The 18,849-nt window shown below is 38.6% G+C and overlaps 1 protein-coding gene across 1 annotated transcript in view; it reads left to right on the top strand.

Moving 5' to 3' along the window:
* The window catches only part of LOC139990710 (tubulin alpha-1 chain), a 143,839-nt gene that overhangs the window by 95,836 nt on the left and 29,154 nt on the right, over positions 1-18,849 (top strand). The window lies entirely within an intron of this gene.

Below are 18,849 nucleotides of genomic sequence, written 5' to 3'. Positions count from 1 at the left end.
GTCGATACTCGTCTAGCGCAAAGCACGCTATACCTATATATCCTCAGCCATCAATTAGATGTCTACGTATGGATACATGGCAAGTTGGAAAGCGCGTAATAATGTAATAATTCGGTGCTGAATAACCAAGTTACCTTAAGATCAAACGCGTGCTCGACACGCGTGCATCCGGTGGCGACCGATATTTATTAGGTTTCCACGAGTCTGATATCCTCGTTTGTCATCACTTTCGCAGGTGTAACCGCGGCCAGGGCAAAACAGGTCTGTTACGCGCGCTCGCGGTCGGTACTCTCTTACGGTGTCGCGGTCTCCGCCATAGATCCAAGGTCAGCGCTGATGTACATCGGGAGGATCAGGATACGCGCACGGGGAGAGGTCGTCGTTCGATCCTGATTAATGGCCGCCGAGATCGAACGTTGCTATATACCGCCGCGAGGCATTCGTTACGTATATCGTTGGCAAAGTGCGTTGACTCGACGCACATCGAGCTGAACCGCTTTTACGAGCTGTCCGTATCGCGACACCTTGCGCCCGAATGGATCGATGGAACGCGTGGAAATCTTCCGTGCGATCGATCGATCCACGGGGGATTCAGCGTTTTCTACGGACGATTATGCGAAGCGCCCAAGGCGATCGCAGCTTTGAGATATGGACTTGGCAAGATCGCCATAGATAGCTGGATTGCTTTAGATCGGTTAGGTTGCCAGACTCGTTACGTGAGGTTTGGTCACGTTCGATGATGTTGGATTAGACTTTTTTGGCTATGGTCAAAAGGTTAGAAATTGGAGTTTCGAAAGGGTTAATGGAAATTCCCGAGTCCCATCCATCGTTAATGCTTCTCGAAGTTACATTGTTCGTTTTAACAATCTGTGATTTAGAATCCCAACAAGACGAAGAAACGTCTAAGTTTAAAATCATTATAAAATTTATGTATATAATTGATATACCATGTACACGTAATCGATTATAACCGATTTAATATAGAAGAATCAAATTAATTCTTCCGCCTATCAAAAGCAACATAATCGATCTGCAACACAAGCGAAACGCCACATAAAGAAACAAAAGATCCTTAAATAAAGGAATTACACTATCCGGGAAACGCTATCTATCCCAATGTCAATCGACGGTTAACAGGTTAAACACACACATTAATCGCATACATACTTCAGCCATCAAACGTCATCAGCCCGCCAAAGGCAAACTTGGAAGATCCGTCAACACCGTTATGCCATCAAACCCGGTTAAACCAACAGTATCATCGATACGACCATCCGAACAACCTCCAACCTTCCACCTCTCCATTGTACAAACCTAAACCATTCCCTGTCCAAGGTACAATAGCATCCAACACGATTCAAGCATTAACCGAACGCTCGAAGACATTCGTAGCTACCTATCCACAGCGAGTATTATCCTTGGTGGGCTGTGTAGCGGTGTTGGCCACTCGAAAAGAGGCAAAAGGCAGCGATTGACTGAGACGGGCGCGGATACTTACGCAGAAGTAACGTTAATGGACACTTTCTCGCAAGGGAGCGACTAAAAGTAGCAGCTCAGCCAGAGGTCGTCACTCGATCCTGATTAATGGCCGGTGGGATCTCGCGGGGCTGTAAACAGTATTAATCAGGATCGAGTTTACGGCGCGCGGTCGTGCCACGGATCGCATTAATCAGGATCCGAGCCGGCCACGGCACGAAATATTCATTTAGCTGCTACGTGTCCGACGACGCTCGAGACCTGGCGCACTGTAACGCCAGGCTATTGATTTACGACCGGCGACTTCCGAATGTCCAACAGCTGGAAATCAAGCGACACCTCTTCGGGGCCATGAGTGCTCCGTCATTGCCGTTTAAGGAGGTATTGTACCTATTGGGTTGATCGGAACGTCCGTGTTCAATGAAGTTCAGTCAACAATTTGAAGAGGATTAGCATAAATAACAATTTATACTTTGAAATGTCACAACGACGAGGAAATAAAATGATTATAAATGTATGTGATTGATTTATATGCACATAATTGATTTAGTTAGAGTACATTTTCGATGTTGATAAAAGCATATTAAGAACAGCTGCTTCAGCATATTTTTGTTCAACTTTTGTGAATTTTTAATTTAGTATACTTTCTCTTGTCGTTCGATAGAAGAAAACATTCTTTCAGGCGATATTTATTTTTATTAAAAAAAGGATATTTAGTCTTCTATGTTTTGTACTAAGATCAGTTAGATACAATATGTATAGATGTTTAGATATCATCTATATCTATTTTTTGATGAAAATAAATGGCGATTTGAGGGAAACTTACTATCGTTCAAAGAAATATGCTAATTTTAAGATTGATATAAATTTCATAAAAGTATACTGAGATAAGATATAAAAAATATATATGTTCATAATTTACGTTGACGTTCTTCGAATTTTCTTCGGGACAATGTACACCGTAACTATTAACTAAACTATAGTTACTCGATATATCATACTTAATAACAAAGCAACAGCTGGTGTTTGACATTTTCCAGATCAAATTTTCCAGATAATCGTATTAAAATTAATACTTTCAGTCGTCCAAGAAAATATTACTCCATTTTTCATGTGGTTACTCATAAATATGTATTAAATGGTTCTGCATGTTAATAGGAACGCTCACAGTACGTTTGCTTCGCGATTGCTAAAAACTATTTTTCTCGTTGTTGCTCGATAATGGCCATTTTATGATAATGAACACGATAGCGGTGTAATAATCGCATTACGTTTGCCATTCAGCCTGCTCTTGCCAACTAGAATTCCTGCTAATTTATTATTCATTAATTTCACAAGATATCCATTACATCGATTCGATCCATTGAATTATCATCGCAAACATTAGATCGACTTGATTTCATCGACGGATTTTTCATAAATTACTGTAAACAGTCGTTTATCTTGTTTGACATAGTTCAAACCTACCTGATTACTTACTCAAATTTACTTAGTCTGGTTTCATCTTAATTTCTTTATTTTGAGAAATAGGAAGAAATCACAGGCTCCCTAGAATCTTGGAAGTTTGTATAAAATAAACAAAAATCCTGTTAATTTTGGAACAAGTCACGCGTGTAATAAAATATTACAATAAGATAAGGCACAAACTATAAAAAATGCATATGTAATAAAAAATCTAGAAAATCAGAGAACTTTAGTTGCTCGTAAGAAGAAACATTTTTAATAAATAAATAAATGGTCAACGTATGTTCTATTCGACGTAAATACATCCTATTCAAAGTAAACCAGTTTCATCTTGATAAACACGAAGCCCAAACGTGTCAATGCCAAACAGAAGCTGCTCGAAAAGCCACGCTTAATCTCGTTGCGAGAACTTTAAACCACGTGTGCGCATCTTTAACGCTCCCATCTTGCGCGAATCTCAACGACCTAAATTCTCTTGGTTTGACCTTCTGAAGCTAATTGTAAGCAAATCACAGTTTCTAACTGATGAAACGTGTATATCGTAGGATTTAGCGAAATGGAAAACCATTAATCCGATCAATAAGAATGGAAAATAGGATGAAACCGAATAGATTATGCGAGTTCTTCGAATTCGAATTCATTCCATCCTCGAGAAACCAGTAATACTGCGCGCGAGACCAACGAGATGAATGACGACGACGAAAAGTATTATATATCACGAATCATAGACCGAATTCTCGTTACCAGAAAACCGACAAACGCGTGAAATCCAGGTAGTTTGCGTGCCAGGAACAATATTGTTGCACTCGCGTGCACGCTTCTCGTGAAATCGATTCGACACGATGAACAACGTGCCGGCGAACGAGCATGAACAGCGAAGGACAGCTGTAAAATCGTGGAGGAATGGCAGACATCGTGATTCCACGCCTCGCTAAATGATATCGATTGTTTCTTCATTCTTCGCGTTGAACATTCGAGATATGCATCTATCGAAACCGTGTTCAAACGTATTTGGACATTCTTACATAGAATTCAATAGCGTTTGTGACATCTTTATGTCGTCGAGATTTCATGGTCACTGATGGACTAACTTGAGGTTGACTACTAACTGGTTAATATGAGATTGATCACCAATTGACTAATTTGAGGTCGAACACTAACTGACTAATTTGAGGTCGATCGCTAACTAGCTAATTTGAGGTCGATCGCTAACTGGCTAATTTGAGGTCGATCGCTAACTGGCTAATTTGAGGTCGATCGCTAACTGGCTAATTTGAGGTCGATCGCTAACTGGCTAATTTGAGGTCGATCGCTAACTGGCTAATTTGAGGTGGATAACTAATTGGCTAATTTGAGGTCGATCGCTAACTGACTAATTTGAGGTCGATCGCTAACTGACTAATTTGAGCTTGATAACTAATTAACTAATCTGAGGCTGATCACTATAGTTAATATGGAGAGGAAAAACGCAATAGGCTGGAGAGATTAGTCCTTGATATTCGATCTTTAGCTCCGCGATATTTTATAGTTCTTCAACCAGTACCGTTCACCTGGAATTATTCGGTCACAGGTTATCCACGAATGTCAGGATTAGGTTTGGATATCAAGTTGTTTAACTTCACTGCATTTCTCGAATCGTCGTGTCTCGATCTTATTCTCGTTTCGATAAACACAAAGACTTTTAACGTTGAATCTTCAAAGTTCCTGAAGTTCCAGAAACTTGATAATAATAAAAAAAATATGATTTAGTCGAAGATGACCCAAAATACGCTGCAGAGTTCGTTTGGAGGTACTCGATCTTAATTCGTGTTCTCTACAATTTCACGATCGATTACTCGTGCTAAACAATGATGCAGAACTATCATTTTTACAATATAGCGCAACCTCCTGCGGTAAGACTACATTAAATTTCAATCCAGTCATCCATAAACACTTTTTATCGTGTCGCAAGAACGAGATCGAAGAATCAATCATTCAGAGAAATTGAAATCGGTATAAAAGACGTAACGCGGTAAAGTTTCGTTGGTCGAATTGTTGCTGAAGAAATGCCGGAGTCTCTCGGCGAAAAGTAATATTACGTGGCTTTCTTTGGCCGGGTGAAACGTAAAGAATCGCACAGCTGGATATCCGCCTCTCGAATAATCCCTAGTGAACGAACCAAGTTTCCCAATTCAAAGTCGGTCGAGCATGGATCCCGGAGTCGATCGGGGATTTTTCGCTTCCGCGATTACACGTTGCGAAAACAATGACTCGGGATACATCGATGCTCGAACAATGATCGTTCGGCCGGTGTGGACCGATCTGCTTTCACTGATATCTCTCTGCCTGCCAGTTTGCACATTGCTATTATTGGACGCTTCGAGCGAAATCATTTTTCTAGTCGACCAGCTTGATCCGGGAAACGGGTCGTTCGATGTTTTTACAACTGTCTTTGTTGCGAAGACAGTGTTCATAAAATTGTATGATGATAGGATGTTGAATTTTCGAACGCGCGTAATTTTTACTCGGTGTAATTTTATTAAAATAACCACTGTAAATATAGAGTACAGATTTATGTACATCAAATTCTATGTAAAAGTGGAATTTCCTAAACGTTAGATGCATATGCCGATGTGACTGTGGCAGTTGAAAATCGTTCAGAAGTATGATTTTTCAACGCGATCTAACACAAGTATTTATATCGCATTGATAGGAAACGTCAGTGTATGAACACTGTGTTCTACTGAAAACAACGAGACGTATATTATCTGTCTGAATAAGGTCTGACGCTTATAGGAAACTCTACTGCGCCGTTTAGACACGCGATGTCTGACGCATACAGAAAATTCTACTTTAAAACAATTCTACTTTGAAACGTTCCAAATATTACCAGATAATAATGTACAGGGTATGTCAGTGTAATTTGTAATCCGAGGTCGGAATTGAATTGTTATTTACGTTTGTAAAAAATTTGGATTACAATTACCGACAGAGAAAGAAAATTATTTTAGATCAGAAAATTTAGTTAGATCTATGTAGCTAAAGATTCGTATCGTTAATCTTGCAATAGTCTATTGTTTAAATTATTTACAGTAACAATCAGTACCATGCAACTTTAATACTTCGACGTCGAAAGAACAATAATTATCGAATCGAAACGTATTGCCCACCGATCTGCTTTCACTGATATCTCTATTCTGCAGTTTACTCGTCGTTGTTATTACCATACGCCTGGAGCGGAATAATTTTTCTAAGCAAGCAACTCGTTACGTCTTGCTTGTACCAGTTCGTAACTCACGGTCCATACGATATATGGACTTCTTCGTTGTGTTCTAGAACTGTACTTCGATTATTTTAACGCGTCCACTACACGTGTGCTATTTAGATTGCTATATCCATCGTGTCACGTGTTAATATAAGGTAACATTGTTAAATATACAAATCGACAAACCTTAACTTGTTAAATATAATCTGGTATTTATTCATCTTTATTTATAGCGGACATTCTGAAATTGATTTTAGATATACAAAGATAAAATATGTAACGTTATACAAAACTTCGTTTCACCTGTCACAGGATTCTCTCTTCTTTTATCCATTTAAATCTAGTGCACATAAATCTCTTAAATCTCACGTAACATATAAATTATGATCCGACTTAATACATTTTACAAATTAAAACAGTCTTTGAGAAATTGAAAATACAAATTTCATTGATCCAAGTACACGTTCTTCAAACCATAACTTGAAATAAACATTCTTCTCGTCGCGTGTAACGAACAAACGACTGGAAAAGGTGGAAATTACATGTCACGTATTGTAACCAAAGAGCGGTTCTTCTTCGTTCATGCAACGCGAACGAAAACCCATTTTACAAATTGCAATGATCTTCGCACGATTTATTTTTTACGTTATTTTATCACGCAATCCTAATTACAATTACGAAAGCCTCAAAAAGAAGAAATCAAAATTTCAACGATCCGAACATCAGTCTCTTTTGCAACTTTGTACAAATATCGATAAAGACCATCCGTAACTTTCCGAATTACGATGACTTTCCACTATTCAAGCAGCAAGCATATAGTAATCTTCCGAAACCACAAAAAAGAAAAAACGAAGACCTTGGCAATCCAATATTCGCGTCCCTCGTAAAGCACGATCCGCGATAAAACATTCCTCTCGCCATCCACACGAACAAACGACTGGAAAAGGTGCAAAAGGTGCAAGTTTCATCGCGTCCAGCTAAAGGACGGTTCCTCCATTCATCGTCCATGGATGAAGGCTAGTCGACATCGGGCAGCTTTGAGGGTGGCAGTTTAATTTCACCGGACGGCCGTAAAACCGTGCCGACGCGTATTGCAGTCGCTCGAACGAGGAAAGGTCATCCACGAGGATACGTGTTGGCAGCGTGAACGACAGAGCCGGTGGTTAACCGGCGGCTCGCAAACTTGCCACTTCCATTCCATTCGCCGTGTTCCATTCGAAGCTTCGACGAGGGTTGATACGCGAAACGATGCTTGGCTTCCCGGCGCGATCGCAAAACTGCGACTGGTTTTAATAACTCGGCGACCTTCGTACAAGGTGGATGCTCGTGTCTCGCCGGCGGAATCATTGGCGGACTTTTTCAGATTCGAGCTGTCTCTGGGAAATTAGACTTGCCACGTGAGTTAGATCAGCGTGGAAGTTATCAGCTGTCGTGAAACGGGTTGCGTGGATTAGAGACGATGCTTGTGGCTGCTTTTTTGAATTAAATTAGATACTTGGATTATCGCATTATTTGTTTGTTTTATTTTGCTTTTTCTTTTTTTTTTTTTTTAATTAAGGAAACGCGAAGACCGACATTTATTGAAGAAACGAATTGAATAATGAATTCCAGATACTTGGAATTAGATATATAGGTATTAGCAGGCTGTTGCTATAATTTAAATCCAGTTTTATAGACATTGCTCGTCTTCAGTATCGTATTATCGTGTTCGTTTAGTAAATTCAGAAGGGTGTCACTTATAAAATTAAACCGGTTCTTAAAATATACCGAAACGGTGAAAGCACGTCGTGCTTAATTTGCAGGAGGAAGTATGAAATTCAGCTAAATTATATTTATTGGATAAACGTTGTGCATCATTCATTTTTGAATTCGTCGGATTCGAGTGAGATATAATATGGAATAGCGGATAAAGAGAAAGAATTCGGTGTCGAGGAAAGCGTTGTGGCGAGCAATCGCTTAGAAATCCGGCGGAACACGAGCATAGTCGACAATGGAACATTGTACGCTAATGTCGCGCATGGACATAATTACGCTCGAGATATCGAGATAGGCCGCTTCATGCGTGGGTGAGAATCGTGTCATTAGTCAGTCGGTACCAGCACGCCATTAGACACGGTCCGTTAATTGCAGAAACCGAATGGACCGGACCAGTTGGATCCAAATGATCCATCAGGACGATCGTCTCGGCTTCTTTCTGTAGTTCCCTTAATCCATTACGTTTACAAAAATGAATTAACTCTTCGTTCATAAGTGTGATATCTTTGAAAATAATTTATGTTTCATAGGATAAGAAATCACGTTGAAGAACGAAATATACCAAAATAAATAAATTATTCTAAGTGCGATAAATAATAAATAATAAAAATAAAACTGATACATTATGAATTTTGGTGATATTTGTACTAAAAATTATTTACCATATTGACGACGGTTATATATTCTGTGGTATATATCACATTTATTCTTTGCTCTGCATTAACCGTAAGACTATTTTGTAAACTTATAGAGTATTTCTGTACATTTTATTTGACGAGGTTTCTTTTACTCGCCACTGTATCTTGTCTCCTAAAGTTTACAATGCAGCAATAAATATATTATCAGATGACTCACTTAGCCGTGGATTAAGCATTCCCACGTTTGTTTACAAACGTATCTAATCCACTGGGGATGATTCACGAGCGGAACAGGGACATTTTATTCAAGTTTATAAAGTCCCTTTCGCAAGTTTCGGCTGGACCGACGAGAAATTAAGTTGGAGACAGAAATTGAACAACCGTGCACCGACGTTTGCTAAATTCTTGGCAGGGATCCGCGGCAGAGACGTATGGCCGCGATGATTCATGAAAATGGGTTAAAAGTTAATGCTTCTCCCCGCTAGGGACACTACTCGATGGAATCCGTGTGATATAACACGCGCTCGACAATCGAACCGTGTGCTCGAGTTTAAATTTAATCCCCGAGCTTCGAACGATCGCCTCTCTCCTCCTCTTTGAACCACCGCGATCCCCTTCTCATTATTCGTTCCGTTCGTTTGATTCAGAACGTGTCTTCGGTCTTTTTCTTCTTCGCATAATTTATTTTTGAACGGCGCTTGATAGTAAACGGCGCTGGAGAAGCATGTTGCCGCGTGATTTATCGGAAAGGGATTTTATGTGAAACGTGAGAGTCTGGGAGTAAATGGAATTTGAGTAAGAGATCGAAGAAAAGTTTTAGAGTAAATGGAGCTCGGGTAAAAGATCGAAGAAGTTGCGCGAAGAAATCTTAAATCCGAAAGGCTGTCGAATTTCTAAGTTTTTGGATATTCGAGCCTCCCATTTTTTGGACCTTTAAATTATCCCGTTGCCGAGTATCTAAACTTTTCAAGTTTCCAAATATTGTAGTTTAGTTTATCAGATCTTTAGCGCTTCCAGTTGCTCAGTTTTCTAATCTTCCATTTTCCCTAACTTAAGTTTCCCAACTTTAGAATTTGTTAGATCCTAGTTTCCAATTTTTTAGTGTGTCAATTTATTTCTTGTACATGTGTACTCTAAAATCGTAGAATCTTTTCACGCAAATTTCCTGAATCCACTGTCAGAAAAATCGCACAAACTCGAACCTACCCGATTCTTCAGGATTCTTCCACCTCTTCCAACAAAGATTCAATAACGGGAACCCACTTCAATATTAAATCGTCTTCTTCAATTCCACCGTAACCAGTTGAATTGGCTGTTCAAACAAAATTCAGTAATACCGAATTCAAATAAAAATTCGACAACGAAAACCCACTGTAATGATGGAATCACCTTTTTCAATTAACCAGAACTGTTGCTCGCCACGCTCGTAACGATTCTCACATCCCAAGATTCACGTTCCCATTATCCTGATCATTAAGAGTACCTGTATACCCTAAGAACAACAGGGTGAAGAGAAAGGGAGAGAGATGCTTTTGAATGGCGCGCGATTTGCATCGCAGATATGAAAAACAGCAGGCAGTAAGTCGTCGCGGCAATTTGCAGGCGAATGTAGGCCAGGCACACCAAGCACACCAAGATTAGGATAATAAATATGGCCGAGGTGAAATCATCCACCGTGGCTGACCTTACCGCCGTTTCCAGACTGCGCGAGGAGAAGAAGACGAAGAAGAAGAAGAGGAGGAGATAGAAGAAGAAGAAGAGGAAGAAGAAGAAGAAGAAGCAGAAAAGGAAGAAGAGGAGTTCCTCTCTCACGATGGCACCCTCCGCGCGTTTTATCGACATAACCTACATTTTAGTCGCGATACGCTCGTCTTTCAGCGAGAAAGTCGTCGACGAGCACGTGCAACGCCGTGAACATCCGTTTTTTCTTTCCATTTCCAGCGTAATCTTTCGTCTATAACAGGTGTATGCTCTTCCATGCATAAGTTACCATCGTTTCTGTACGTTGCAGTTTTCTTTATCAATACGTCGTATAATAGCTGTTGGTAGAAATTATAGAAATTTAGAAGATTACCGAATGTCATCATTTACGACTCTTTATCGTAAGGAAAAGAAAAAGAGTATGCAGTGACCAATGTGCAGGTTATTAGTTTCCGTATTAGTTTATGGAAATCGTGATTATCTGACTGAGAATTTCTGACGATATATGTTAATAGAAATATTTACACGATTATGGAATACCATTATTTATAACTTTCTGTCATAGATGAAAGTGTATGCAATGACGAATGTACAGCTTCTATAAGAAGTTAAGCTAAGATAAGTCTAAAACTTATCGTGGTTGATTAAAGGAGAAGAGTATACAGCGATGAATATGCAACTTGTTTATTACTATTTTTGTTTCATAAAAGTCGTGATTAGTCGACTGGATAATTCTGATATCTATATTTTTTCACACATGTAAATTATACGTATATGGGTAATTAATCACAGCAAAAAAAAAAAAACAAGCATGTGTTGCACAAAAATAAATATGTGAAACTCGTGAAAAAGATATATGTGGAAATAACGTATGTTGCTACTTATTCGCAAAGGATGGAAACTTTTGTACGCCCGGAATACTTATGTCAGGCAATGTACCTTGACATAGCGAACAAATTCTGCAGCGTCAAGCATCGCGTGAAGGAATAAAGTCATAATTCTGCAGCGTACGCACGAAGGATCGACGGAACGCGCCGATTCCTTCATGTTGCCCCGGTCTGTCACCCGATGGTGCAGCAGTTAAAAATTAGAAACGCGAGAACGTTAACGTCGCCATCATCATTCGCGAAGAGAAACGACACGGCGAATACGCGCGTTGAATGCAGATCGGGTTTCGCAGTTAGCGGTCTAGATTTGTGTAAAGATCTGTCAAGGCCCGGCGAAACGAACGCTCGCCAGTGAAAATTATAGCAATCTAGATCCGGACCATGGTAAACGCTATCTCAAGAGCGCTAATTAATTTTCCACGGGGACGCCTTCGTCTGCTTCGGTGCGACTCGACACTGTGAAACGAGCACCGTAATTGCCACGCTTCGGACAATCTTATCGCGATCCTGGCAAACTTTGCTCGAAAAGTGCTCGTTTGTGACGATATTTTGGTGCTCGCGCTAGTACTTTACATAGTTTATATAGTTCGTATTATTATAGTTCGTGTGCTTCGTATAGTTTACGTATGTACTTCATGTACTTTGTACAGGGCCCGATAAAATTACTTTACTGACGCAGTTCATTCTAAATTCGTTTAAAAAATGGCTACTACGAAAGAATTTCAAGAACGGCGAATCCAAAGCGAATTCGAAAAACAATCTGTCTACCGAACATGTGCACCAAACTGAGTCGGTTTATCGAGGGATCTGCGGTGAGTGACACGTCGACTTCACCGCCTTGGTCGTTCCACGAACTTTGTCATTAAAAGCAGCGCTGCCAGTTCTCGCCCCTATATAATTTATAGACATGGCACGCATAGTCAAAACGCGATACGATCAGCCGGTCGTATTAGTACAACCCTGGCCTATGTGTCTCCCTTTCTTTCTTCGTCTTTCCTCACCACCTACGCCCTATCTCTGGCCCCGAGATTAGATCTCGTTCGAAAAGTTCAGCGCGGAAAGTGTATCCCCCATGGTGTATCGTGTCATCGTCGCTCACGCGTTCTCCAGCCAGTCCTCGAGAAATGTCATCGTCGATTCGGCTCGTGACACTGTTTCCTAGATCCTTCGATCGAGTTAAGACGATTTTCTTTTATTCCGTGCAGTTATCGATATCAAAGTTGATATAGTTTGTATAGCGCACAGTAGAATAAGTAGACTGTGCACTTTTGTACATTTATGGAAAATTTGAAAGCGACAAATTGCATAGAATGTGCAATACAATGTGCTTCTACAATACTTTGGTAGAGAAGACAATTTTCTACCGATTTCAATTTCTCTGCCTTTCAATTATATTCTCAAAAATACGAATATGTCGGAGACTGTCGATGTTCCGATAAAAATCCCCAGTCTAACAACAAGAAAGCACGCAGAAATGTTACGTCGAAGAAAGAGAAGAAATTGTTAAAAAGAAGAAACGTAGCTTTGGTCGGTGAAGACACGAATCTGAAGAGAAGGTAGAGTTGATCAACGAAGGTACTGTGCACTTTGAAAATTTCCAAGTCTAAGTCGCGAAACTCCAACTTTTCTACCTTCTACGAGATTGTTCGCGAATACCTTCGCGAAGATTTTTCATCCTCCTACGAATGCAAAGTGCCCTTTTATATGTCGAATAGAGAAATGATTCTTGACGTCTGAATCGTTTTCCTTTTTCAGCGAAAGAGAAAGAGAAGGCGATGCTGGTCAGTGAAGTTACGACTTTGAACATTTGCAAGTCTAACTCGCGTGACTCGAACTTGCTTTTCTACCTCCTACAATATTGTTCATAAAGACAAGATTTTTCACCCTCCTACGAGTGCAAAGTGTCCTTTTATAGAGAACGAAGTATCTACAATCTACGTATTCTATTTTATGCTACATTGTGTAATTGCTCATAGTGACAAAGGTTTAGTTTGCGATTTTGTGGGAGTGAAGTTGGTGGTACTGTGGGTGGTAAGAAGAATACTGTTGCGTTTAGTAATAGTAACAGTATAAATAGAAATTACTGGAATGGTGGTATCGATTGCCATTTTGATTTATTGTGCTGTTATTACCGATACCTTTAAATAAAATACCAAAAATTTTCAAAGTAGCAATTAGGCATATACTATCAATAAAATAAATCTATCAACATTTTTTAATATAATAAGTAACCACAGCAACATTAACAATTCTGTAATCTTCTAAAGATAATCTTCAACATTTTTAATCCACCGATAACAGCAGCAACGATCAATTTTATTCATCATTATAGAGAATGAAAGCTGTCGTTCGATTCTTTAATCGTATCATTAGAGATACGTAGCCATCTTAGGATTACTATTTCACACACGTATGTATAGTAATGCTAGTAATTTTATAAGACTAAAAGTAACGTAATATCTGCTACTTGTAGTAAACATGAAATCAGTATTACAATTAGTAGTATTACTACATCGACTGCGACAGTCGTAATGATCAATTCATCCATTACCAACATTAAACGCAGTTACGATTGCCATAACAATAACGATAACGCCATAACTACCAGTAGTAACAGTGCGCCACCAACAATACAGCAACATAATCTCAGATCCAGTCTCTCACGAACTATTTAACTATCTCTAGATCTTAAATCCATTGCCTGCAATCATTTTCAAATCACAGTGAATATAAATCATCCGAGAAACATTATCTCTTTAAATACGAAGATCATCGAATTGTTCAGAAATAGAATTTTCCATTCGGATTTAAATACGAAAAGCGTGACTTTTATAATCTGTGCAAGTCTGCAAGAATTATTTTTCTCAATTAAATTAAATAACAGCTTTTCTCAAACCATACGGTTGCATTCCAAATTACTGTCAATTCGATCTTTTCTCCGAGTTCTCTCAAATTTTTTCCAATTCAGTTTGATTATTATCCGATAGAAAATCATAGAAAGATCACCATCTTCGTTGTTTCGTTACATAAACCAAACATCAACCTTTCGCCTTTACCACTCGCATATTCAAAACTCTATTCAACTTTAACTAAAATTAACAAAAGGACGAAACTCTCTCTCTCTGAAAATTTGAATTTTCATTGAATAGAAAATCACAGAAAAGTCATTATCTCCGCCGTTTCCTCGGATAATCCAGACAACACTCTTTGCGCTTCCACGTTCAAAACTCCGCTAACTTTTAATCAAACTTGAAAAAAGAACTTTCTCCTGTCTAGGAAAAAACACACTGGAATTTCCATCCAGTAGGAAACCACACAAAAATCACTATCTTCTGTTCTTAAACAATTCAAACAACAAATTTATTTATTGATACAAACGAAATTTTATTCGCTTCTACATCGAATGAAGCTGCAACTACCTTTATCCGACATTAAAATGGAAACAGAACTCGTTGTTATCTCGAAAGGGCACGACTCCAGGTTCTATCCTATAGAATCGTGAAAAAAAAGAAGTGGCTCTCTCGGGGCAACGTGGTACAGAAGGCGAAGAAGATGTAGGACGAGAAGGACGAGAAGGTGGAACAGCTCCATGGAAGCGTTTCTCCTTCGGTCGTCTATTGCGCGAACATGCTCGTTGTTTATTACCACGATTCGCCAGATAGTATCAATTGAATGTACCGCTCCTGGAAGGAGATTAATGCAATCCCAGCAGGCAGCTCGGTTGTGGAACATCGTCGAGCATCGATTCCCTGCTAGCTGTTACCCCCTCCTGCTAATTGTTCGCCTAATTCGGTCGGGTCGTCGACTAGGATGGCGTTGGAACACGCGATTAAGGTATCGTCCCTTGGATTCATCTTATTCTGTTTCTCTTCTTCTTCTTTTTTATCTTTCTTGACAGCGGAATAATGATTTTATATGGAATTTGATGGGAGGGTGAAGAAAACTTTTAATCTTGCGGATTTGTTAGCGTTGGAAGCTTCTTATGTTTCATTTTTATTTGACAAAGATTATTTTCAAATGGAATTGGATAATCAGATGAAAATTTCTAATTACTTTCCAAGAGAATTTTTTTCTGTTTCTAAGTAAAAACTGCATAATCCAATGATACTTTTTTAATCGCTTTGCAAGAGAATTACGTTCCTTTGGTTGGACAAATACCGATCTTGAATTTGAATTAAAAATTTTGTCGAACGATAGTTGTCACTTTGAAGATTCGATGGGGTTGAAACTTGTAGACGTTATTTTTTAAATGGAAAGGTTCTGATTTTGGGTAGGACATATTGTTAGTGCCATAACACAAGAGAATCTCCTTTTACTTTCTGTGGCTGGATTGGTCAATGTATTGTACACATTTTTTGAATATTTATTGTCATTAAGAATTGAATCGCACAAGTGGATTTAATTTATTTAAATAAATATATCTTTTCAAATCTTTTCCAAGTGAAATGCTTCAAGGAAAAATCAATCGTTAGTTTGTCTTTGTTCTAATTACTGAGGAATTACGGCGCGTATGAAATCTCTTGGACTGCAATGGATGCACATGAAGAAAAGTGACGGAGGAATTTGAAATTTCTTATCATTTCACTTAGCTTGTTGAGAAGCAGATACCGCGAGAGAGTTTGATGTATTCAAACTCTGGGATCACGGAGAACGATATTTTTATCATATCAAGTGAAAGGAATTCACGTCGGATTCCTTGGAGACAAGAATTTCTTTCCGTCAGACAATTTTCTATAAAATCTTCTTGAGAAACATGAGAAGATATTTCAATGTATTTTATGATACATTTTTATTGATCCGAAGAAATTAATAGGACATAAAAATTTCATCAAAAAATAAAGCTTGTATGAAAGAAAACTTTTTACATGTAAATATCGAGTAAAGAAAATGATTTTATTACCTTGATAAAGTCGTAAAGCAGACATTTCCTTTGAGCGAAACAGAATTGACATTTTATATAGCGTAAAGGAAAAGAATTTCTATGAATGGCAATCATGCTTATGGAAGAGGATGACGATGCGCTTTCTTGTGACTGAGTATATTTCAACTTTTGATCTGGTTCTATAGAGTAATTCATATACTGCAATATAATAATTAAAGAAAATATTGTATAATGGCACAGGATGAAAAGAACTTATTAGAGTAGCCATTGCAAGTGTATCGTCGGATTAAGATTGCAAATAAAAGATTCATAGTAAATAATCATTTTCTTCGTTGCTATCATTCTTCCTCTAACATATAACGTAAATTCCTGCTGCTTCCATAAAAATATGTTGCTTTTAAAATATTCTATTTAACATTTATTTAAACTCAAATTTCCTTTACATTTTAAATACTTCATCTTTAATCTAATCAACACTTTAAACGAAGTAGGGTAAATTAATTGTACATTAATCGATATAAAATCGAATTAGAGAATTATTTAGTCCAATTAAGAGGACGTTAAAAATGATCGTTATGCGTTGATTAACTCTTATAAACACCATGCAACACGCGATAAAATGTAGCATGATAATCACGGCACCTCAATAAACACTCTCTTTGATATTATTTTTCTTCTTATTGATCGACGTTCCGTTGGCGATACGACGTATGTAGTTCGATCGGTCATTGAAAAGTCAACGTCGGGATCGATGACGGCGCGAGCTCATTAGGCGGCGACAAGGCCGTTCGACTTCTTGCGTGGATCGTTTCGATTGACGACCGGTCGTTTTCGCACAGGTGCAACGAACGCGGTGCTACGATAGCCAGGAAAGGCGGAAACGGTGAAAGCGCGCGACGCTTCGGTTACAGTCGAAAGATTAGCCGGACAAGATGGCTAATTACGTATCAAGTTTCGGATTACCCGAAGGATGAACTAAGAACGTGACCGGATATCCGCATGCAATCTACGTACTCTCGATACATCTACGATGAAACTCGACGCGTTCGCCTTTCGATCGAAGATACGTGCAGACACGTATCGATGACACTTTTGTATTTATTAGGCGAGTGAAGAAGTTCTGTCGGTTCTTTCGTTACGCCAATTATGTTCGTTAATAAAATTGATACATCGTTCGATGAGATATCACACCCTTGCGAGGGAAGTTATACAACTGGAAAAGGTATGTTTTCCGGAAGAAGCGAAAATGTTGTGTCCTCGAACCATAATTAATGCAAATTTATGAACGAGAAGAATAATGCACGTAGAACAGGTTTCGAGCGTTCTTCTTTTTCATCTTTGGTTCTTAACTCTGGAAAAACAACCTTCTAGTCGAGGCACAACTAATAATAAGACGTATTTGTAGGGTACAGCACAGTGTCACATAAATCAGAAAGAGCGACGTAACTGCTCTCTGCTAGCCAAATTATGAAGATAAATGTACACGATTTTCATAATTTGTCGAGCAATGTCTCTGCTACATTTTCATAGCGAAAAACTCGAAAACCACGTTTTCCGAGTCGCGTTGCTTTCCTCGCTAGAGTGCGATATGTTGTTGTATATTATATAACGTTGGGAAAGAGACCATTGGAGTTTGAGCGTGAGTTTAAGTATTTCAGCAGTGAAACGGAGAAACTGGCAAAAATAGCGGAGGAGGAAAGTTCAAATAATTAGAAACACCGATCGCTTCTATGTTTAAACGTTGCAGGGCACGCTGTTGATTCATTTTTGAAATTCTAGCTAGTATAATTCTCGTCGTCGATAGAACGTATTGCAATAATAAGGAAGTTAAATAAAGATGTACTAACAAGTTATAAGTGATTTACGAGAAAGGGTTCAAAGTATTTGGGAGCACTCGATGGTCGCAAAGACAGAGACTTGAAACATCTGATTAACACAGATATACGAATGAACCTCAATAGAGTTATTGACCTTTTTCTTTATAAATGAAACTCGTTTTCCTTATGGCCTTAGACAATTATTGCAACACAAATGATATTCACTAAAATAAATAAATCTGCGTAACAGTGTCTCTATATAAAATAAAATCAATATTCATTTTGGCCAAAATATCTGCATGTTTCCAACGATTGTAAGAGAAAAAAAATCGGAAATACTTCATTTTGTCAGGTTCTAGCGTTAACGAAGTAGGGTAGGAGCTCGGTTATCGAACAAATCGATTCCCGAACATGTTTTCTAAAACACTCTGAACAGAGTCTCAATTTCTGAACGGGCAATCACGTGCTCCGCGTGTTGTGGTAAATGAGTGTTAGTTACGTTGTAGCCTCTGTTCAGTGCAGACTCTTACTGGAATTCGCAGTGCCTTTTCTCAATTTTCCGTGTTGTTCGGTACTTTGTTCCCATTTTTTTAAATAAATTATTATCAAATAACTCGTTATTAAATATGACACGTACGTCTTTATGGAAGGAAACTCACCTTAAAGAAGTCGTTTTTTATTCTATTCACGTATTCCTTTCCTACAAAATTTTATACATTTTTACTGTTTTTGTATCCAATTTGATGTGCCAACTACTGTTACAAAAGTATAAATAAGCAATTTTAATCCACGATTTTGGTCCGTTTTATGTTAATTCTTATGGGAAATGTCTGTAGTTTTCGAGCAAATCGATTCCCGAACAGCCTTTCCGAGCAAATTACCTTCAAATTACATAACCGAGGTTCCATTGTATCAATTGTTCGATTGTATTATTATTCGAACGTGTTTAATTTAGACTGCGACTAAAGGAGACGCGAGAACTGTT

This window comes from Bombus fervidus, chromosome 9, assembly GCF_041682495.2.
Source record: "Bombus fervidus isolate BK054 chromosome 9, iyBomFerv1, whole genome shotgun sequence".
Lineage (NCBI taxonomy): Eukaryota > Metazoa > Arthropoda > Insecta > Hymenoptera > Apidae > Bombus > Bombus fervidus.
The sequence above is the reverse complement of the archived record's forward strand: the minus strand, read 5'-3'. Positions and strand labels throughout refer to the sequence as shown.